Source organism: Anser brachyrhynchus, assembly GCF_964034855.1.
Source record: "Anser brachyrhynchus genome assembly, chromosome: 1".
Classification (NCBI taxonomy): domain Eukaryota; kingdom Metazoa; phylum Chordata; class Aves; order Anseriformes; family Anatidae; genus Anser; species Anser brachyrhynchus.
The window spans coordinates 164,938,780-164,957,545 of NC_137694.1; the positions used below are offsets into that span (position 1 = coordinate 164,938,780).

The 18,766-nt window shown below is 35.4% G+C and overlaps 1 long non-coding RNA gene across 1 annotated transcript; it reads left to right on the forward strand.

Moving 5' to 3' along the window:
- Positions 1-15,685: 15,685 nt before the first annotated feature.
- On the forward strand, positions 15,686-17,779 carry LOC308188307. The gene is made up of 3 exons (XR_013945380.1): positions 15,686-15,947; positions 16,032-16,125; positions 16,746-17,779. It is a non-coding gene; the product is annotated as an uncharacterized lncRNA (long non-coding RNA).
- The last annotated feature ends 987 nt before the right edge of the window (positions 17,780-18,766 follow it).

Consider the following 18,766-nt stretch of genomic DNA (forward strand, 5'->3'; position numbering starts at 1 on the left):
GCAGCCTGCAAGAGGTGTCTAATTACTATCTGGAAACTCCATTCATCACCCAGGTGTTAGAAAACACAGCCCTCTCAGAGTGGGCCATTGCACTTCAGTGAACTTGCCCTGCAGGGGATTGGACTGTTCAAGTCCAAGCCTAGGGAAACCTGGTATTTGCAGCAAGAAGCAGATGCCTCCTGCCACCTGTCCAGCAATTATTTGGGGGGAGGGAGTGGGGGAAGGGGGCATAGAAGGTCATTGCTAGATCTCCTGTGAAAAAGTAAAGTAAAATACATGTGCATGAGCAGCTATCAACCATTAATGTAGAGAAGAAATAGAAGAAAAATCTAGAATGTAATTCCACAATTGGAAGTTGTTTGTTTTTTTTTTAAAGATTAGAAGTTACATAAACAAATGATATCTATGTATGTACATAAACACACACACACACACACACACACACACATATATATGTTTGAGACAGGACTGCATTTTATTATTTAATAATTATTTAATTATTTAATAATATTAATATTTATATTTTCCTTATTTTCCTTATCTTTTTTTTTATTATTATTATTATTTATTTGGGAGTGGAGAGTGATGGGATAAACAGACACATCATCATGTGCACTTAGATGGTTGAACGTAGGTTGATGTGTGTAATACTCATACAAACCCTCATGTTTATATTCTGTCATTTTAAGTAAGTTTTATAGCAGTTTTTAGAACACTGACAAATACAGTTCCTTCAGCCAATTGACTACAGCTTTGACTTCGTTAGATTTTAGACAGTTTTAAAAAGCGTTGTGCTTAAATTCCATAACACATGCCAAAAGGCCTATCACTGTTGGTGCAAAATATACTGGGTGTAATTAAAATTCAGTTTGAGTTCAGATCAGAAATACACTTTTGAAACTAAATCACTTGTTTATTGTGGAGTCATCTCCTCACAATATAGTCTTAAAGAGTGCTAAATTAATTTAATTTAGCTGAAAGTAAAATGGAAGATGTGCTCCAAGAGGAAACTTATTTTCTTCCAACCATTAATGGACATCCAGACCATTGGACCAACCCAGAGTTAGTGAAATCTCCTGGCATGGATATAGTGTTGGCATACCAGGTCCTCAGTACCAGCTATTTCCCTCTGCAGATCACTGTGCTCCACTCTTTCTAATGTGACTTAACATGTGTACATCGGATGAGCAACAGATACACTTTAGACTCATTCTCTCTCTCTAGGCTTACCAACTCTTGTTTTTCTTTGAATTGACAGGTAGTCTTTCTCTATCAATTGCTTGAGTTGTTCAATTAGTATGAAAAAAAGGAAATTGAGTATCACAAAGCAATTCCCTGGTAAAGTGTGGGGGGGGGGGGGGGGGGGGGGGAGGGATAAAGGTAAACTGGTAAAAAAATAATAAAATAATAATAATAATGGAAAAAAACAGTGGAGTTCTATATGTTGAAGTAAGCTCAAAATTCATGCTTCCAGTGTAAGATACATTTACTCCATGTCATGTTAGACTGTCCAGAAATGGGCATCTAGTTTAAGATAGCTGTCTAGGCTTGTTGAGTACAAAAAAGATTCTGTAGGAAACTTTCACAGGAAGTGATTCATGTGACTGTTCTTAAATGTTTATCTTAGAATGAAATATATTATCGAATCATAGAATGGCTTCGGTTGGAAGGGACCTTAATAAAGATCATCTACTTATCTGCTGACATATCCTTGAATTCATATTCATATATATGAATATACATAAATAATATATTAAAAATTATCATACACGTACATATATATAAATAATATATTAGCATATTAGCTGAGATGAATAGTAAACATAGTGCTCCTCACTCATATAGCTGGACAATAGCATGAGGTCTACACAGATACTATGTTAATGGAAACACATGATCTCTTTTGCTTGTTCTGCTACCTGGACTAATGATAAACAACTCTAAGCAACAGACTGTGAAGCTATTTCGGCCTTGTGTTGTTTCTACACGAACACAATTCCTTGATATATCTGACTGTTTTGGAGTAACATGAGATATACTTATTGTGGCACTATACCACACTAATAGATCTCAAAGGTATCTATAACAAATTTCCACTGTCCTGCCACTTCAACGGGAACCTCAAGAAACAGGAACTCATATACAGCCACCCATACAGAAATTCCCTAAGTTTTCATTTCCTGACAGGTCTCTTAAATATTCTGAAAAGAGTTGTCTCCCAGGACCATTCTGTCATAAGAGCCCAGAAAAGAATATACACAAAAACACTGATATAAAGATGTGTTCATTTTTTTATAATTATGTATATTAATTAGAAGTGCCTCTAATCTGAACAATAGCTTTTAATTTTATTCAGATTGAGTCACTGAAGGAAACAAAGAATTGGAGCTGCTTTTCAATGTATTTGCTAAGTTGCAGCAGTATTTTCAGCTATTGCATTTGGGAGCACACCAAACACAGTTCATGTCTCAATTGTATGAAAATGGTGAACTTCATATCTTTAAATTCTTCCAGCCACCATACATTTAAAGTTTTTCAGCCACCTCAAAAACATCCACTGTTCAATTTTCACCTCTTTCTAAAATTTACACCCTGCTTCTAGCTTTCCTTTTGTGCACTAATAATTTATAAACTACAGACCTCTTTCTTTTTAAGACTTTGCTATTTACTTTAAATTTTCCTTACATTCAAATATTTTTTTTCTGGGTCATTTTACAAAAAATGGTTTACTGCTTCTGCTGCTTCTGGATCCAGCAGTTTTTCAGAAGTTTAAAAAAAAAAAAAAGTTCTTGTAAACAAATCTACTTACAAAAAATATTTAATAAACTCATATTTTTTTTTTCTTATTTTCTTGGTAACTGCACCGTACATTTTAATTCGTAGATATTATGTGTGTTTTCTTTTCACCAACTTTCCCAGGTCTCTACTTTGTGAGGAGAGGCCTTTCCAACCACATTATCTCCAAACTCCCATGATGACAGAGAGTCATTCTTTCAGTTCCCTTGGAAGGAACAATATCCCTTAGACATCTGTTGACAAGATATGACACAATAGCTTTTATTCTCTTTCCCTCCTCTTTTCTCCCTCAAGGAATAAAATGTCTGTACCACTATCAAAAACTGAATGAGTAGCTATTTATCTTGTGTTTTTTTTGTTGTTTTTTGTTTGGTTGGTTTTGTAGGTGTCTTACATTTTGCCCATTCCAGAAGAGGAGGCTGAACTGGAGTTGCTGCCTCAAATACTGTTAATAACCTGTACTTGAAACATCAACTGATCTTCTGTGGAAAACATTTATCTAAAGGACTTAGCAGAATGCATATTGTTATATTATACATATAGAATACATATAGAATACATATAGAATTTTTTTTTTCTTTAAATACATGAATAGTGTGAGTCAATAACAGAAGGACAGGGAAAAATAAATAAAAAATAAAAATAAAAATAAAGGGTACATGCTAGGATATCTAAGATATTTAAGATATTTTTCCAGAGGGTATCTTTAGGTTGGAAGATTTTAAAAACATATGTAGAAATTTATAAGCATAACAGCTTGCCTCAGAATAATCATAGAATCATAGAACCATTAAGGTTGGAAAAGACCTCCAAGATCATTTGGTCCAACCATTCCCCTACCACTAGTATCACCCACTAAACCATGTCCCTAAGCATCATGTCCAACCTTTCCTTAAACACCCCCAGGTACGGTAACTCCACCACCTCCCTGGGCAATCAATTCCGATTGGTTCCTCACTCTTTCTGAGAAGAAATGTCTCCTGATTTCTAACCTAAACTTCCCCTGGTGCAACTTGAGGCCATTCCCTCTAGTCCTATCACTAGTTACCTGTGAAAACAGGCTGACCTCCAGCTCCCCACAACTTCCTTTCAGGTAGCTGTAGAGAGCAATAAGGTGTCCCCTGAGCTTCCTCTTCTCCAGACTAAACAAGCCCAGTTCCCTCAGCTGCTCCTCATAGGGCTTGTGTTCCAGGCCCTTCACCAGCTTCATAGGCCTTCTCTGGACATGTTCCAGGGCCTCTATGTCCTTCTTGTAGTGAGGGGCCCAAAACTGAACACAGTACTCGAGATGTGGCCTCACCAGAGCAGAATACAATGGGATGATCACCTCCCTAATCTTTCCAGTATATTTGAGTGATGCAGCAACTCTAGACAAACATTAAAGCATTATACCACAGCTTGTTCTAGTTACTGACTATCATAGGCAAATCAGTTTTGTCACTTCTTCAAGCTATTCATACTTTTGGATTGATGTTACCTGTAATTCTGAGCTTTATTATTTTATTGTGTTTTTTTAAATTATCACATTACTGGATGTACGTTACTGATGTACGTCACTAGATTCTTGTGAGAAAGAATCATAAGAAAATAAGGTTGCCATGACTTCAGAAATCATAACTATCTAATTTTGACCTGGCACGATCATCTATATCTATTTCTGACAGTGTTCCAGTGATATAGACAACTCAACCTTCTAAGACAGCATACAACTGGGGCTTTACTTCTTTTACTTTTATAAAACTTTCCTGATATCTAACCTGATCATTTTGCTAGAAAAAATAACTATAATGAAACAATAGCAACTTATTACTGCTCTTATCTGCCATGGTCATGGAAAACAGATTATTCTTTCATTGTTCAGAACATTGTTTTACATATTTGAAGGCTGTTATCATGAACTCTCCAAATATTCTTAAGGTAAGCAAGAGCATTTCTTTCATTCATTCTTCACACATGACATTTCCCACACTTTTGCATATTTTGGTTGCTCTCATCAAGACCATAGGCCACACATTGTGATTCTGTAGTACCCAATCTTGAACTCAGTATTCCAGCTGATACTTTAATAATTCTCAGTACAGCAGATGAAACATTACATATCTTGCAGCCTTTATTCCTTTTTACATATCTCCATTTTGTTGCCTTTTTCACAACAGTATGCCATAGTGAAATTCTGGTCCACTATAATCTCGGAGCCTTTTCTAAATACCACCCTCAGTTCTTCTCAGTTAATTTCACTTAAAAAAATCAAGATTATGTTGAACTCTGGTCCAATTCTTTAGTTTAACAATGGTCATGCTTCAGTCCAATTAGGATTATAAAGATCTGTTGTATATCTTTCATACTTGGTTCTTGCTGAAGATTCCTCTTCTGTTTACATTGTCTTCATATGGAAGTCTTTCCATACCACGGATTAACCTGTTGACCTTTGTGTACTTTTTCCAGTTCTGCTGTACAATCTATTAGGTGGGATGATAAAATATCACAAGACATGTTTTTCAAGCACCATTCTTTGAATCAATTATGTAGTTCTGTTACTTTCCAGATAATAGTTTATAAAATAGGTACAAACATCAGAATCAAGCTGTAGAAGACTTAACATATTGTTACAGGATAAATATTTCAAAACCAGTCTTTCAATAGCATTTCATATTAACAGTTTTATCATAATCAATTTTATGCTGTACCTTCAGTTTGGAAAGCACACAGCATCATATTATTGAAACACTTTTTGCATACCTGTTCTCATCTGGGTTCCTGGTTTATTGTGTAGGACACAAAACACCTTTTGTTCTGAAGAATGTTTACATGCATTGTGTAGATATGATAGTGGAAAGATTTAAATTGCTTACACAATGATAATTTCAGGTCTCACAATATAAAAATAGGCCTATCTGCCAATTCATACATATCTGCTTGTCTTCACGTTATTATGAGCTTGATCCAGCACTCACTGAAATCACCAACTTCATTTAACAAAATTTTCCCTGCATTAAAGTCCTTTGGGGAAAGGCTTCAGCTGCTTGTTCTGAACAGATTGTTGAATCCTAGTGGAATATCAGGGACTTAAGAAAGTCTTCAGGCTTCTTCCTATGAGGACTTGTTTCAACAGTGAAGACTTGGCCTTCACTGTTAAACACTTACTACACTGTGGCAGTACAGTCATTATTCTACGCAACATACACTATTTTTGATATGTTGACAGATATACACACTGATGAAATTCCATATGACAGGAAGCAATTTCAGCTGAGCTCAGGGTATTTGCTGTTTTAATTGGAAAGTAATACTGGCAACAAAACACCATAATAAATCCAAATATGAATTACAATGTATTCTTATAGTTCAGTTAAGCAACAGTTTTAAATTTTAGTCTTAATATAATATTTTAGCATCCAAAAAAACAACACAAAAAATGTTCATGAATTGAACTGAGAATTGAACAGCACACATATATGTGTTTTTGTGTATGTGTTTGTATGTATAACCAAATGTACATAAATGAAAACATGATTTTTAATTAGGAAAAAAAAAGACATCAAGAAACAACAGAATTATTATTATTATTATTATTATTATTTAAATAAGGTGTCCCTACTAGTTTTTATAAAATTCGTTACTATAGATGGATGAATGACTTGCTAATCTTTGTTGCAGTTTAAGCACACTACAGTAACAAAAATATAAAAATAAAGATTAAAAAAGAAAGAGCTAGAGATAGACAGGGATACCTTTTGTTTTTCACCAATAGGTGAAAATGCTAAAAGTTGGGCTTCCAGGGATAGGACTCAGCTCACATAAAAGTCTAAGACTGGACATCAACATCTATGACAATGACATTGTGCTCACTGGACTGTCAGTAGAGGAACACATTTTCTCTCATCATCAGAGATCTGAGACAGTTCAGGTCAATTGTCTGTTTCTCTCCACTGACTTTAAGAAAACTATTGTGAAGTGTCCAGGCTGAATGTTTAACATTTACAAGCCTGAAATAAAGGGAGAAATGTCCCATTCGAAAATTTGAAGAGAACTAGAAATTTTGAAGATACTGATGATTATTTTTTTTAAGTCAGTGTCAAATTAGTAGCCATGATAAAATATTTGATTTATCTTGATCTTGTAAGGTTTTTGAGCAAGTACTTGACCATAAACATGTTAACATACCCAGTAACCTCACTTGTAACTTAAATTTAATGGAATAGCTTAACAACTCAATGTTGGGATCAAGTAGTAGTTACATCGGAACCAAGGATCTTATTATCTTAACTGTATGTCAATGTCATAAATGATATGGGCTCTATACACTAAAATCTGATATGCAATGTCACCTAAACCTATCTGAATTAGTTTAGTAGACTTCTTTCATTTTGGTTCTGAAAGGTACTAAAAAGACAAGTAAGTACTGATGTATTTGTAAGGAGGTAAGAATCTGCCAGATATCACTTATCACAAGGTTTGCCAATCTGTCAGTGCTTAATTGAGCCAAGCATTTTTAATAGCTGAGATAACTGATTAATCAACAAACTATCCTAAACCAAACTCTGAAGTTCTTAAAATCTGTTCATTTCTACTTTAAATTCTAATTGGACTGATTTCACTAGAGTTAACACTTTATACCAGTTTGCATAAACATTTTTAGTAGTGATATAAAATATATTTTTCTCTAAATAAAGCATACTGCTATTTTGTGACTTGTGAACTTCAAATCTACAGTGGAGACAAATTTAATAAAAAAATAATAATTTTATCTCAAAGGAAATTCATATCAAGTTATTAACGATAAACATTGTTAACAAGACTTTGCTAATATTAGAAACTGCAAATGGGAATTTGCAACACATATTAAATAACATGCAAGATGTCCATGGATGTAATATTCTGAGCCATTATTATATGAATCTACCACTTTCAACATGCTCTCATTCATACGAATTGATCACTATAAACTCATGTATAAACTCATATCAACTTGATCTTTCTTAAATGAGACAGAACTATAAAGAAATGTCGTTATACATATTGCAGTCATAAAAATTACATACAGTGTTGTAAAGGATCTCTTGTGGAGAAGCAGAATAAAAAGAAAGAAAGAAAAAAAAAAGAATTTGTTTTGTGATGTGGCTGAGGAGAGAATCTATTGTTTCCAGTAGTGGTAAATCAGGTGGCATTCCCTAAGGTTTTTATTCTACACCCACAAATGTCCCCCTACAAACTAATTTCCTTTCCATTCCACAAGCTGCTCATCCTGATATCAGAGAAGTGAAGATATTATTAACCAGGAAAAATACTAAGAGTAAGTGCTATAAGAGCTTCTTTTGTTACAGTCAAATTGATTTTATAGTTAAAATAAACCTGAGCTTCCCTTGGAAAACACAAACAAGTACATACCGCAATAATTCTGATTAACAGAGTTAACCATCCTGTTCTCCATTAAATACTTCAGCAAGTGAAAGTGCTGTCCTTTTACAGAGATTTATTCCTCAAAATGCATTTTCTCTATTTTGTTTTTTTTTTCTTTCGGGGGTGGGGAGGGAGGGGATCTTTAACTAGACCTTAGAATCCTAAAACCTACACACTTTTTTTTCTGTTATCATCTGTTAGAAATTTCAAGAAGGACACTATGGAATAAAGTAATAAATTAATAAATTCAGCAGTTGGAAAATCACAGAACAAGTCCAAAGACACAGTGTGGGTCAAAAGGCAGATATAATTTTTTTCTCATTATAATCACTTCACTGTTGAGCTTTAATTTTAAAACTATGACTGCTGTGTTTTTAATGCCTTTCATATATTCTGCTGAAGCATAGGAACCTGTGTATCTCTCAATGATATCCATGTACAGAGCATAACTGTGGCTTTTCAACACTGACAAGAATAAACAATTCTAACATATTTGTTATCAAAGAAAAATGTTACTTTCATGTAACTCTCTGAGAATGAGGCACTTCTGATAACACAAAAATGAACATTTCTAACATTATACAGCAAACATGGATCACAACAGCCATTTTGCAGAGATGTTTTCTGCTTTACTGAGTCCATCCGGGCCCCTCCTTTTCCTCTAAAATGTGCCCACCTTCCTTGATATGTAGTCAGGAGTCTTAAAGAACAGGACAAAACATAATCATGACATATTATCTAGTTAATAGTATAAAAACTTATAGTTTTACTCTTTTATTTTTTCCAAGTATGTAATATAAATTAAAATCCTTTGACTACACTGTTATGCACATGCACAAAGTTTAGCCTGAAACATTTAATATTTTCTAGTATATTTTCATGAAGTTTTAGTAAGTGAATATAGTTTAATATATTAAATGAGAAACCTTGATGAAAAGTACTGCATATGATTAAGTACAGTTCCTATCTTACTGTTTAGAGAGTCAGTCAGAATTTTGTCTCTGCATAAAATGGAAGCCAGACTGGGTCTTATACAAAAGAGTTTTTACAGGGATTATCAAATCTTCCGTGACTCTTCGAAAAGGAAAATCCTAGCACTATCATAACACTAAGCCCACTGTCAGTGTTTCCATAAGTAGCTTCATTCACACCATCGTCTAATTTACCCTTTGAACTACATTTGCAACAGTTAAACCATTTAATATTATCTTCTTTATATATTCTGTTGTATGGTAGTAATTAAACTGCAAATTGTAGCACCTGTGTTTGCTGTTTTATTTCACATCACAGTTTTCAGATGGCATAGAACAGATGATACAGCAATTCAGTCTCATTTACAACAGGGAAACGCTTTGGAATGAATAGCACAATGTCTCATCATACTGCCACTAGATCCCTTCCCAAAAAAAAAAGAAAAGGAATCCCTTCAACTACATGAAGTTAATTACAGCAAAAAGCACAATTCCAGATTTCCAGAGTATCCCTTTCCTTTTAAAGACAAGTAGAGGTAAACAGAAAGCTCCAGCCTCTCTGTCTACTCCTGTGAGTTAATCACAGTGAGTTATAAGAAGTATTGCAAGATCATGAGCAAAATTCTAAACCCTACTTTCATCTCTTCCTTCTTTGCTGGAGACAGACGGATATACATCTCTTTGCTTAAATACATCTATTTAAAAAAAAAAAAAAAAGTAAATTTTTGCTTGTTTGTTTGTAGTGTTAAATTGTTCAGCACAGTCATTTTTCTTCTTATGCTTCAGCCAAGGAAATCCAGACCTTATTTGCTGTGAAAACAATGGTAGTACTGTCATTGGGCATTTTAGTACTGTCCAGTGGAATGTCGTGGCCCTCAAACCATCTAAGATCCAATCCAGTAAGTCTCTTAAAATGACTTCAGTTAGCTATGACTTCCATCTATCTATACATCCATCCATCCATCATATATACAAAACTGCAATATTTTATCTTTTATTTTCCCTTCATCCACGATCAGAGGAGCTGTATTTTCTGCTCCAAGAATTCCCATCTTCCCAAAAGCTCTTATTTTACCACTAGAGGGCCAGTAGATACTAGGTTTCTTTTAATTGCTGATTGTATGGCTAATGTAGGAAGAATCTGAAGCGGGAAAGAACAAGTATTATTTCTGGCAGTTTGTCATTGCTTTGTTTTGCTTGTTTGCCCCTGGACACTGCTCAGAGAATCTAAATGAGTTCTTATGGAGCACAGATTTGAAATGCACAATTCTGGTGACGGGATCAGAAATGCCCAAGTAAATGTGTAAGAATCTACTTCATGCAGTTTATAACACAAATACACTCTCCACACAAATACCTTCTCCACACACATCGATATGTTAAACTCTGTGCTTGTATGAATGACCACGAGTGCATTTGAACTCAACTGCAAGTTTCCCTGAAGACTTAAGAGAGCTTGCATCAGGTATTCAGAGATTACTAGTTAGGGTATATCCACAACCTTCCTTACCAAGAAATTGTAAGGACATTCCTGTGGTATAAAATTAGTTGAAAATACTATTACTTTAGGATATTTATGTATTGTTCTTTTTAGAGTGAGGCTGTTTTGCAACAATTTGGATGGAATAAATTAAATGTCTTGCTCTAGGCCATTAAAAATTGATTCAACACAGGATGTCTGATGGAGCTTCATGAGTCTACCTTAGTAATATCTACTGGAATGATTTTCAAGTACTGTCTAAAGTAAATTCCTGTGTATTTCCACTTAAACCATCTGCCAATCTTAATATTTATTCCTAAGGGAGGAAAACTTCCAGGACTGTTTTTCATTTAATTTGCAAGGACATCCTGCTTAGGTACTTATCAAAAGAACAGAGGATGCCAAATACCACAAACCGCAGTTTAGAAAACTTAATGGGTCAGACTAAAGTAAGAAGTTATATTAAAAACAAACAGTAAAAAAAAAAAAAAAAGCACCACCATTCTTTCTTTATATGTATTTTGTTCCTTTAAGGCCAAATACATTTATGCATGTTTCAACAGTAACTGCACTCTGTTTCCTAAACATTAAAGGATTTTGCTAAAAGTTGCTCAACTCTACTAGTTTGATGATTAAGGATGAAAAAAATAAATAAATAAATAAGCAACTGAGCAACTGAGCAGTACACAGAAATTATGACTGATTTAGGGTACCAGTTAGTTTAGCTGCCTAAAAAGTCATTGACAACAGGTGTGGAATCAATTCAGGAGTGTTTGCATAATTCGATACTCATTTAGAGATATTGTCATTGTGTCTGAGTCTAGGATCTTGGTGTCTATCTCATTCTTTAAGCTGTTTGGATCAAGCAAAAGAGACTTACCTGTGCCTGTCTTTCTGGAAGTGTTTATGCTGGTGGGCTGTGGGAGGAGGAGGTGAGTGAGGAGAGAGGAAGAGAATTAGACCATACCTAGAGGATACTCACAGCACCAAATAATGCATAACCACTTATCAAAAAATGCACAGCCATAGACAGACATTTCACAGCACTGACAGAAAGAGAATGAGGGTAGAGAATGAGGGTTTGCCCTGGACTGTTTGTGTTCATTTCTTCTTCCAAGGACAGTGTCTAATCACCAGTCTGTGTGCAAAAGTGGGACTGCAGTTGTAAGACTGTTAAATATTGACCTGCTGTGCCAAACTAGATTGGTAAGATAAACAAAAGAGAGCTTAAGTATTGCCCAGTTGTTAATACACCTGAATTCCCCTGGCAGAAGAAAGGGGTCTTGAGTTCCATTTCCTGATTCAGAGACCTTATACTTTCTACATTTAAGAATCATTGGATAAAATGCTTTAATCTTAATAGCAAGAACAGGAATGCAGGAAGAAAAGGGAGAAAAAGGCAAGCAGGGACCTGCCCCAAAGTACTAATAAAAATTGCCTTATTCTTTCCACTGAATCTCTGAGGAGGCTGAATTCCTACAGTTCCCACTGGCTTCACATAATAAAATTTCCATCCTAGGGAAAAATACAACCAAATTCTGTCTGAGTTTTTTGTTCAGTATGCTAAAGGGTCTCTACCAGTTCTGATAACTTCCAGGACCTCTTTTACAGACAGAGTCCTTATATACACTGTGGATAGAAGCCACCCCCCTGCTACAATGTAAACTGATCTGCCTTAGCTATTCACCTGGAGTTCTTTTATAGGTAAAGAACATAATTTTGAGAAGAAAATCACCTTATCGTAGATAGCTACCTAAGCAAAGTTCAATGACTTATACTATGGAAAGGTCTATTTCCTTCTGTTGAATAAAAAGTAGTCTAAATAGGTACTTGGATGCGAATGTCTACTTTTTAGATACCCGAAATCAAGTTAGCAACAACACCTTCTGTTTCAAGAGGAGGTTTGCCTGCATACGAGTAGTGTGCTCAGTGTCAGGTCTTCATGTTAGCTGAACAGCAAAACAATCAGTGAAGTTCTGACCACAATACTTTTACTGATAATGTGAAAACCCCAAGAACACATCCTGAATTTTATCTTCACAGCAATCAAAACTTGGCTGAAGGCACATTTTGGAATCTTTTCCTGCTAACAGGAAGAACAGAGTTAGACAAGAAATAGCCTGACTTACTGTAACTAATAAGAAGTGGACACCCACTGTTTTGAAAAACAGACAATATAACTGTGTTAATGTGAATCTATGGCTAAAAGCTGTCAAATGCACAGCTGGAAAAGGGGAGGAGAAAATCTGTTCCAAAGAATCCACCAAAGACTGGCATCTGAAGTTACCTTTGCTAGATTTTATCATCCCTTTACACAGACAGGCAGGGTGGAAATGTTTTTTCAGTATTAGATTTTCTGGCCCCACATAAGTCTTGGCCCATTTGGGCTTTTCCAATGCCTTTCTGCTCCTATATAGGCAGATTGCATAAAGCTGGTCTTTATGCCCTGCTGGGAGTATTAACCCTGTGTGCTTCTCCTCCTTGTCTCCAGATCCAAAGCAAGAAAACATTAGGTTGCCTGCCAAGAGCCCATATGTGGCTAAAGAAGAGTTGATTGGACTTGTATATTAATGAAGATCGACCTATAGAAAAAAGTAGACAAAGACAAATAAAAAGGGAAGGGGAAGGGGAAGGGGAAGGGGAAGGGGAAGGGGAAGGGGAAGGGGAAGGGGAAGGGGAAGGGGAAGGGGAAGGGGAAGGGGAAGGGGAAGGGGAAGGGGAAGGGGAAGGGGAAGGGGAAGGGGAAGGGGAAGGGGAAGGGGAAGGGGAAGGGGAAGGGGAAGGGGAAGGGGAAGGGGAAGGGGAAGGGGAAGGGGAGGGGGAGGGGGAGGGGGAAGGGGAAGGAAACCTAAACCTTGTTAAAATTGTGACTCAGATAAATATCTGCCAGGCAATTCAGAGTCGAGGATGACATTCCATTACAAGGTCATGCTGTTGCTCTTGTCTCCAAGTTCTCACAGGCATTGGAGAAAACTGTATAGTCTGAATTGTCTTGTTTTTGTCCACTGGAGTTCCTAATGTAACCATTTAAATGTGCCTTTCCTCTGTTTGAAAATATTTCATTCATGAACTCAAGGTTTATAATGACCCATTTTGAAATGCTGCATTAGCAGTAGGAAGAGCCAGTTTATCATAATAAAAGACCATTAGCCACTTAGTCATATTTAGCACTATGGGACTAAAAGGGTTTTTCTAGTGTGCCTTTTTTTTTTTTTTTCTTCTTCTATTCAGTTTTTAAAAAGGCGATCAACTCAACTGTGGAAGTGTTTTACTAAGAAATTCTATCTGATACAGCACTGTTAACTCAGTCAGCAGTGATCTCTCCTGGCAAAACAACACTCATTTGCTCAGATGCCTAAGCTGTCATGAAGTTATTTTTAAAATTAGCAATTGTAGTATAACAAAAGAGTTAGTTTGACAGGGACATCAGTTCTCAATCATGTAAGACCAACACATGTATAAATTCTATCACCTGATGCTTTGGAGGCAGAATAACTGGGTTAGCTTCCTTTGACAAGGAAACAAATCAGCCCTGTGTTAGAGCCAAATGATGTTTGGCTAAGCAGTTTATCAGAGTATTGCAGAAACTTGCATGTAAGGGTAGATGCATAGGAAATGAAGGTCAGGAAGGATTAAATCCAAGTAAACTCCAGTAACATTTAAAAATCATTGCAGTCGTCTCAGGCCAACCAAGAACATAGTATCAATATAACACCCTTTCACTTAGCTTTACATCAGCCTCCTTTTTTTTTTTTTTTTAAATTTTCCTTCTCTCTCATTCCATTCAGACTACTAAAATTCAAAGAATTAATTTAGAATTGTGCAGGCATTCCTATGCATCCTGAAGTTTGCTCCTATCAATTGGTTCTTTATGCCTCTCAGTAGAGGCCGGATGTTTGCAGTTGCTGGCAGCTGTTGTTCAAGGCCCAGCGAACAGCTGATAGACTGGCAGTGTACATTGAAAGAGCACAGCCCAGAGCCTGGGAAAGGTCCTAATGCTGAATACTCTCAGCTCTGATGGCTTAGCACATGCAAGATTAGAGAACTAGCACTGAAGACAGTGAATCTGACCTGTTTTTCAAAAGTCATTAGAAATTAGAAACGGTAATTCTTTCACAAGAAATGTAAATAATTTTGTGAATGGGACTTGTTGGCTTTCTTCACCAAGAAACTATGCCATAAGTTGAGCTCATCTGAGCATTTATTGAAGCTAATGTTTATTACTTTGTATTTTTTTTCCTTATATGATAATTAGTATATTTATTAAATATTGTTTAAAAATAAAGTTATGTGTACTTGTCTCTAGAATTTGTGGGTGCTGAAAATATTCTGGCACTATCTCTCCCTCCCAGAGAATTATCTTTAAAGGGAGTGGGGAGATGTCTTTCAAATAGTAAAATCCTCATTTTTTCTGGATCTGATCTGAAAATAAAAAGTGTGGAAAAAAAATGATGTTTGATAAAATATAATTTAGGCTCCAGTTTTCCTTGTTCCTTATTTTCTTTGGAAATCTCTGTGTTCATGGTATAGACAGGGTGAAACCCAAAGCCAGATGAGATCAGAAGAAGTCGTGTGTGTCCGAAGAGGATTTTCTGTAATACTCAAGAAGCATCTGTATGTATGTTTTTGTGTGTGTAAGAGAGAGGAAAAAAAAAAAAATACCACATCCTTTTCCATATCCTGCATTTAGACTGAGCTCCTTTCAGGATCATGAAGTTCTTGGAAATTCTGGTCTAAGTACAGCAATAAAACATTGTCTTATCCAGCCCTGACACTAGCTCCCTATATTCTCTGGCAGTATTTTCATGAATTTCTGCAAAAAAATGAAAACCATTATCTGCTTCACAGATTTATTTAATTTTTTATTTTTTTGGGGGGGTGGGGGGGGGAGTTCATGTTTTCAACAAACTTAAAGTAAAGCATTATCATAACTAGGAGTCCAATTCCACAGTTCTTATTCAAAATTCAAGGGTTTTGAGAAACATAGATTTTATGTCTTTCATAATATTAAAGGATTTGGCACAATCAACACTTAGGGTCAGTACTTGTATTTGGAGTTATGGGGCATGTTATTACCCACACCTGGCCCTGTGGAAACTACTAGTGATATAACAGTAGTATTTGGGCTTTGGGAGAAAAGATTCAAGGAAGTTTCACAGATATAAGAATGAACAGATAGCCTAGATGAGCATTCTAATTCTCTTCTATTTTAGCTTACTGTAATTCCAATTTACGATGGCATTTGATGTTAGATGAACTGCCTTGGAGAATCAAATAAAGATCTACGAGAAGAAACACAAGTTTAGAAGAAAAGGCATTAGAAGCAGATGGCAGGAAAGAGAAAGGAATATGTGCGGTAATTAACTTTTTCTTTTTCTTCACAGGGGAATCTGCAGCTTGCCAGGGAGAAACTACTGGCTTCCGTGACTAGAAGTCAGCTGCTCACCTGGGATAGAAGAATACATAGGAAACTAAAAAGTGAGTTCTAAAATAATAATTTCATAAGCAGTTTTCTGGGATGGGAAGCACACATATTTCTACTTATCTATGTTCATTTCCATCCAAAACTAGCTAGGAAGAGCAAATTAAACCCAAGACAACTGAATGAATGAAAAACCTAGTCTATATCAGGTCTCTTCAAGATCAATTTTTGTGGCTGAGCTTACTGCTTCCAGGAGGAAAAATAGAATATAATTATACAAACTAAACTAAACTAAAAAAAAAAAAACCTAAAAAAAAAAAAAAGGAGAAAGAGAAAGAAATGAGAAAGAAACAAAAAAGACAGAAAACATGATGTCTTTTGGTATTCATTTTTTCATTTTTATTCATTATTCATTTTTATTAATCATTCAAATTATTCATTTTTATTAATTACTGAAAATTATCTCTATACTGAACTCTGTTTGAAGCAAAGGCACAACCGCACAACCCCAAAAGATTTTATCATCTTGCATGGACTACCAAAATCTGATGTGCCTTCATGTTAAGATTTCAAGATCGCTCTTAAAAATACAGAATTTTGCAGCTATAAAAAGCAAACAGGAAAAGTTACAAGAGAAATTAATTTTCTTTATTTACTACTCATTGTCTTAATACAGGGGAGATACAAGTCACAATGCCTGTACTTCTCCACAGCTTTACTAGTCTACTTGGGAAAGAATCTAGTAATGGAGATACTGCTGCTTCTGAGTGCTCTCCTTTTCACCACAGTCTCCCTGGTCATCCCAGAAGTGATGCAGTGTTCCCATGTCTTCCTCTGACGGTAAAAGAAAGAAGTGAAGAAAAGAGTTTGAGACTTTCTAAATCAGACATCAGACACAATTCATTTGATGTAACTTTAGGTATCTGAAGCAGGATAATTATATCTGTGTTAATCGTTATCAGCAGCAGAGGCTAGTGTGGACTGATTTATGTCATCCTAAAACAAAAACATAAAATAACAAACTTCACATTTTACCCTTTTTTACTCATTTGTCTCCTAGTTCAGGTGTAGACATATACATTATACTTGTCTAAATTTAGGTGAAACAAATTGTACCTGAACCCCACCTGACATCTCCCCATCACTCTTCCCAGAGTTACCCAGAAAGTTATCCTGTGACCTTCACTTTAAGTTTAGAACAGCATCAACCAAGGCACTCCAGTACATGAACACTGTGGCAAGAATTCACTAAATTGCAACAAGATCTTCAGTTTTCACCACCCATCCTTTGTAGAGGGTGCTTCCCATCCTGCCTCAGAGTGGAAAGCAAAATAAAATTCTGTCATGCTACTAACATGGCAGGAAAAGGAAGAAATACCCACTGCTTCTTATCAGTCCTGAAAAGTAGGTACCCAAATCAGTCCTTGGGTTTGTGAAATAATGTTTGTAATTTTTTAATCAATTACTCACAGCAGCATTACCCAAGCAAGAGAAAAAGCTTGTAAGACAAGGAGTTTCTGCTATATCAATCCATGCAATTATTTCAGGAAACTCCTTATGAAGAGACAGAGCAGGCTGAGTGTTCATAGGGAAGGTAGAAAGAAAATGCTAGATAGGCCAATGATAACTTCAAGGTTGTTTTTTCCACCAGTCAAATCACACTCCTGTGCCTAAGACAGAAGCAGGGAGTTGAAAGAAATGCTTTTTAAATGACAAATGGGTACCAGGGAAGTCATTCGTCATTTAAAAAGCATTTCTTGCAACTCCCCACATATACTACCTGACTCAGCAATATATGAAGTATTAACTTTTTAGTTACAAATTTCAGCATTAGCAGGTATTTATTTATGTTTTTGTGTTCTATATTCACAAATCAGACTGCTTTTATTGTTATCTCTTAAAAGCTTATGATTAAAATCACAAATGCTTTTACTTTGCCCTTTAAGATTTCCTTTTAAACACAAGTATGAAAAAAAAGTCCTCAAGAGAAGGCCACAAAAATACTGACCAGTATTAGTTTAAATCATAAGACACTGGGAACAATGCTGATCACAAGAGAGTGCCAGTTCATCTCTGCGTACATGCATATGTGCATAAAATGGAAATGGTGTTGAAACATTTTCATGTGGTGCATTTTTATGTGATGTACCATCACGGAAAGATGATAACCATCTATTTTAGTGTTTCTGAAAAATTTCTAGAGAATTATACAGTGAATTGTGTTACTGGGAATGATATCTTATACAATGTTTTAGAAAACTTCCACAGTAGCTATACATCCTAAAGAGTTAAACCAAATATTAAAAAAAAAAAAAAAAAAAAAAAGAAGAATTGTTCACCATAAGGTATACACTTTCTTCTTTGCAACACAAAAGAGGAAGCATGCACACTCAGTAGGATTTTTTATTTTTTTATTTTATTTTATTTTTTTACATGTTCCAAGGGACCAGGAATAGAGACCAAGAACTATCCAGAGTAAAATAACCAAAAAGAAAAAAAAAAGAGAAAAAAAAAAAAAAGACTTCTATTGAAGATATTTACTATTGGATTTGGAGACATGCACAAAACTCAGTTACTGCCTTAAGAAAAAAAAATTACATTTGAAAAATTCAGAAAGTAACTCCTCTCAAAAATATATACATATATACTGATTACAACAGGAGTTAATTCTCTTAATTAATTTGATTTCTAAATTTG